The sequence below is a fragment of the Elephantulus edwardii genome, unplaced genomic scaffold (assembly GCF_000299155.1).
Source record: "Elephantulus edwardii isolate Elephantulus edwardi_28Jun2011 unplaced genomic scaffold, EleEdw1.0 scaffold00152, whole genome shotgun sequence".
Classification (NCBI taxonomy): Eukaryota; Metazoa; Chordata; class Mammalia; order Macroscelidea; family Macroscelididae; genus Elephantulus; species Elephantulus edwardii.
In genome coordinates, this window is record NW_006399902.1 from 3720331 (window position 1) to 3725451 (window position 5121).

Here is a 5121-nt window from a genome sequence, read left to right on the forward strand (position 1 = left end):
ATTCATGATGTTTTGTTTTTACTTTTTAATTTAAATAAAATTTTCATTTTAAAAAATATGGAACTCTTCATGAATCTGCATGTCATCCTTGTGCAGGAGCCATGCTAATATTTTCTGTATTGTTCCAATTTTAATATATTTGCTGCTGAAGTGAGAACGAAGCAGTCTTTTTTAACATATAGGATCTTTTCAAAACCAAAACAAGCAACAAGTCATAAAGAGTCAAAACATTCCCCAAAATCAGAAGTATGTATATCATGCTTGTAATCATAAGATTAAAAATTTAAAAAAATAATAGAGGTAGTCGTCAGAACAGAGCAGGGAGACACTGGATGGTTCAAAATTAGGAAGGGGGTCCATCAGGGATGTATTCTGTCTCCACACCTTTTCAATCTATATGCAGAACAGATCATCCGAGACGCTGGTCTGTACAAGAAGGAATGTGGCATCAGGATTGGTGGAAGAATCGTCAACAACCTGCGTTATACAGATGACACAACCCTGCTTGCTGAAACTGAGGAGGACCTGAAGCGCTTGCTGCAGAAGGTCAAGGACTTCAGCCTCCTATATGGATTGAAGCTCAACATCAAGAAAACAAAGATTCTAACCACTGGGCCAATTGGCAGCATCAGTATGGATGGTGAAGAGATTGAGATAGTTAACAGTTTTAGTTTACTTGGTTCCACAGTCAACCCTCTTGGTAACAGCATCGAGGAAATCAGGAGACGAATTGCATTGGGAAAGTCAGCTGTGAGCGACCTCTCAAGAGTACTGAAGAGCAACAGCATCAGGCTGGAGACTAAGGTGCACCTGATCCAGGCTATAGTCTTCACAATTACATGCTATGCATCAGAGAGTTGGACAGTGAGTAGAGATGATAGAAAGGGAATTGATGCCTTTGAGCTGTGGTGCTGGAGACGAGTGTTGAATATACCATGGACTGCTAGGAGAACAAACAGTTTTGTCCTGGAGAGGGTGAAGCCAGAATGCTCCTTGGAGTCCAGGATTCTGAAGCTTTGTCTGACATACTTTGGGCATGTTGCAAGGAGGGACTGGTCCTTGGAGAGGTACATCATGTTTGGGAGAGTGGAAGGATGGCGCAGGAGAGGAAGACCCTCGATGAGATGGATCGATTCTGTGAGTAGAGTGGTGGGAATGAGTGTTTTTGAGATGGCAAGCTTGGCACAGGATAGAATGGTGTTTAGGGCTCTTGTACATAGGGTCGCTATGAAGCGACTCAATGGCACATAACAACAACAACAATAAAAGAAAAATAAAAACAAAACAAAACCCTCAAGTGATAACAATTTAGTCCTAGATAGAGTGGGAGAAAAAATATGACAAAGCTCAAAATTGTCAGGATGTGCAGGCGTCCAGTTCTGATAGAGGATGGCAGAACCACTGAGACTACAGCTCCTTTTATCCAGAGAACCTGGAACCAAAGTTACTCCCATGGCACAGCCTTCAGCCAATCAACAAACGGGAAATAAAGTGAACTATATGATAGAAGGAGAATTGATGCCTTTGAGCTGTGGAAAAGAGTATTGAATATACAGCTAAGAAAACAAATATGTTTGTCCTAGAGAGGGTTAAACTAAGCTGCTCCGTCGAGGCAGGGATTCTGAAGCTTTGTGGGACATATTTTAGACATGTTGCAATGAGGGACCAATCCTAGGAGAGGGACATCATGCTTGGGAGGGTGGAGGGATAGTATAAGAGATGAAGACCCTCTATGAGGTGGATTGAGTCAGTGACTGGGGTAATAGGGGTGAGTATATCAGAGACAGTGAGATTGGCACAGGACAGAGCAGGGTTTAGGACTGTTGTACATAGGGTTGCTTTGAGTTACAGGTGACTCAATGGAACATCACAACAACACCACCACCAAGGAGGTGCTCAGTCCTTAGAACAATCCACCATACCAAATTAAAAGCAAAGAATTAGCTCATGGGTAAATCCAGAAGACCTGAGAGAATATGACAGAAGGATTAATGGCAATAAAAATCACAGAGGAGAAATGCAAAGAATGTTATTATAATCTGATAATTGTAATCAATGTCATAAAAGAAAATGTGCATAAATGGTTAATTAGAAAACCAATTTTCCAGTCCCAAAGGCTCACGGTTCGAATCCAGCAGATGCTCTGCCGGGAAAGGAGGGACAATCTCCTCCTGTACCAGTCAGATCTGATTTGACGGTACACTCACACAAAAATAAAAAATAAAATAAAAAAAGGAAAACCAATTTTCTCTGTAAACCATGACTCAAATCAGCATAGAAAGGTTAAAAAAAAAAAGAAGAAAACAAAAAATCCTGAATACATAGAAACTAATATTTTGAAAACTGCAGAAAGCAATTTTGTTCTGGAACTCTGAGACTTGAACACACCCAAAACTAACGAAAGTAGGTGAGAAGACCTGAAGAGGTGAACAGCTTTCCTGAGCTTGAAGAGCCCCAGGAGGCCTGATGCACTCTCACCTAGTCAGGTGCAGAGGCCAGTAAACTCCTGGAACACTAAGGCTCTGCTGGGTTACCTGGTTGGAAAAAACAACTGCTCTCAGGAAGGTATGTGTGTCCTTGGGATACATAATTTCCACAGTGGGGACCTCTAAACTTCCCCCTATTCATCCCTTTTTTTGGTATCCATTCTGGTTGTAACTCTGAAGTCACAAGTATAGAGTGCTCTCCACAAGATTCTGGAATTGTTCCAAATCCAAAAAAAGGCAGTAGAAGCTAGCAGGTCAGAAAGTCTGGGTGTCAGGTGGACTCCTGAGCTTGCAGCTGGTCTTTGTCTGTTTAGAAGTCTGAAGGATGATGAGTGTTCTTTCAACTTGTGAGCTCTGGTCTAGCTTCACAGTGTGGCACTGTGACCTAGACACTGTGTGGACTGCTAGTCTGAAGGACAGTGTACAAGTTGTAAGTTCTAATCTAGCTCCAGGTACTTAGGATTGGAAAGAATGTGCCACACGGATGGCTGGTGATGAGGATGGAGAAGTGGGGAAAATGAGAACTCAAGTAAAATCCACATATTGGACCTACAATCCTAGTTAATCCCCACTTTTGGTAACAAAAGTAGGGATTTAACTCTTGCTGCAGTTGATGATGAGGATAAGGTCTATCAACTTTGTCCTTTAATTAGTGTTGTTGTTAGGTATCATCGAGTTACTTGTGACTCTTATCAAACACTATGTACAATAGTTCTGAACCCTGCTCTATCCTGAGCCAACCTCATCTTCTCCAACACACTCACCATTACCCCAGTCACTGAATCAATCTACCTCATAGAGGTTCTTCCTCTCTTACCCTGTTCTTCCACCCTCCAAAGCATGATGTCCCTCTCCAAGGACTGATCCCTCCTTGCAACGTGTCCAAAGTATGTCAGACGAAGCCTCAGAATCCTTGCCTCCAAGGAGCAGCTCAGTTTAACCCTCTCAAGGATGAATCTGTTTGTTTTCTTAGCAGTCCATGGTACACTCAGTACTCTTCTCCAGCACCACAGCTCAAAGGCATCAATTCTCCTTCTATCCTCCCGAGTCATTGTCCAACTCTCTGATGCATCGATCAATCAGTTCTTTATGGTACAATGATTCTGTGTATTTCCTCCATCTTCTTTTGGTGCTTAGGCTTAATTTTGTTTTTCAGTTCTCTCAGCTAGAGAAATGCAAAATGAGTTTCCTTTTTATTCTCCCATTCCAGCTATCTGCACACTACATTATAATACTTTGCTTTGTCCTCCAGAACTGCCTTTTGAAATCTGTTCAGCTCTTTACTTTGACATATTTTCCTTTTGTTTTGGCTTCTTGATGCTCAAACACAATCTTTAGAGTCCCTTCTGACATCCATTTATATTTTTTTCTTTCTCCTCTGTTTTTGTAATGATTTTTAAAATTTCTTTATTAGTGATATCTTTGATATCATCCCAGAACTCATTGGATCTTCGAACATTTGGTGCTCAGTGCCTCAAACCTATTCTTAAGATGATCTTGAGATTCATATGGAATTGAATCAAGATCATATCTTTGTTCCTATGGACTTATTTTCATTTTCTTCTGCCTCAATTTGAACTTACATATGAATAATTGATGATATGACCTACAGTTTGCCCCTTGCCTAGCTTTGACTAATAATATTCAGCTTCTCCAGTGATTTCTTCCACAAATGTAGTCAATTTGATTCCCATGCAGCCCATCAGGTGAGATGCATGTGTAAAATCATAATTTGTGTCTTTTAAAAAATGTATTTGCAATAAATAAATCCTTAAAAATATAAAATTCAATTATACTATTTTCAGCCTCATTTATATCACCAACTCCATATTTTCCAACTACTATTCCTTCTTCACTGTTTCCTATGTTTGTATTTATTCCAGTCACCAATTATCATTATCACATTTTGATTGCATGTTTGGTCAATTTTGTACTGCAAAATTTGGTAATGATTCTCAATTTCTTTCTTTTTGGCTCTAGCTGTAGAAGCATATATTTGAATAATAGTTGTCTTAACAGGTCTTCCTTGTATGTGTATGAATATTATCCTACCATTAAAAACATTGTTTTTCAGGATAGAACTTTAAATTGACTTTTTTACTATGAATGCAAAACCATTCTTCCTCTGTTCTTCATTTCCTGCATAGTATACCATATGATTATTTTATTTAAAGTGGCCAAAGCTGTTCCATCTCATCTCACTAATGCTTAGTGGGTATGAAGAGTGCATTTTTTTTATTTTGTTGATAAACAAGTGTAAGCTGATCGGTCTTTTTTGTGGTGTTTTTTGACAATCAGCTATGGCCTGGAAGCCTCTTGTTTAAGCAGTCAGGACCTGGTGGGTAGGCCTTTTTGTATTTAAAACTTGGTTGGGTCCTTAAAAGGCTTGCTGTAGAAGATCAAATACTTCAATATGGATTACATCTCAACACCAAGAAAACAAAAATTTTCATCAGTGGACCAATAGGCAACATCATGAAAGATGGAGAAAAGATTTCATCATTCTTGGAAAAGATTTCATCATACATTGTCAACAAATTCCTCTTTTTTTAATTATTATTAAATTTTATTAGTTTCAATGAACATTCACAGGGATTCTGGGCTTTCACTCCTTCATTGCCGCACCATTCTCTCC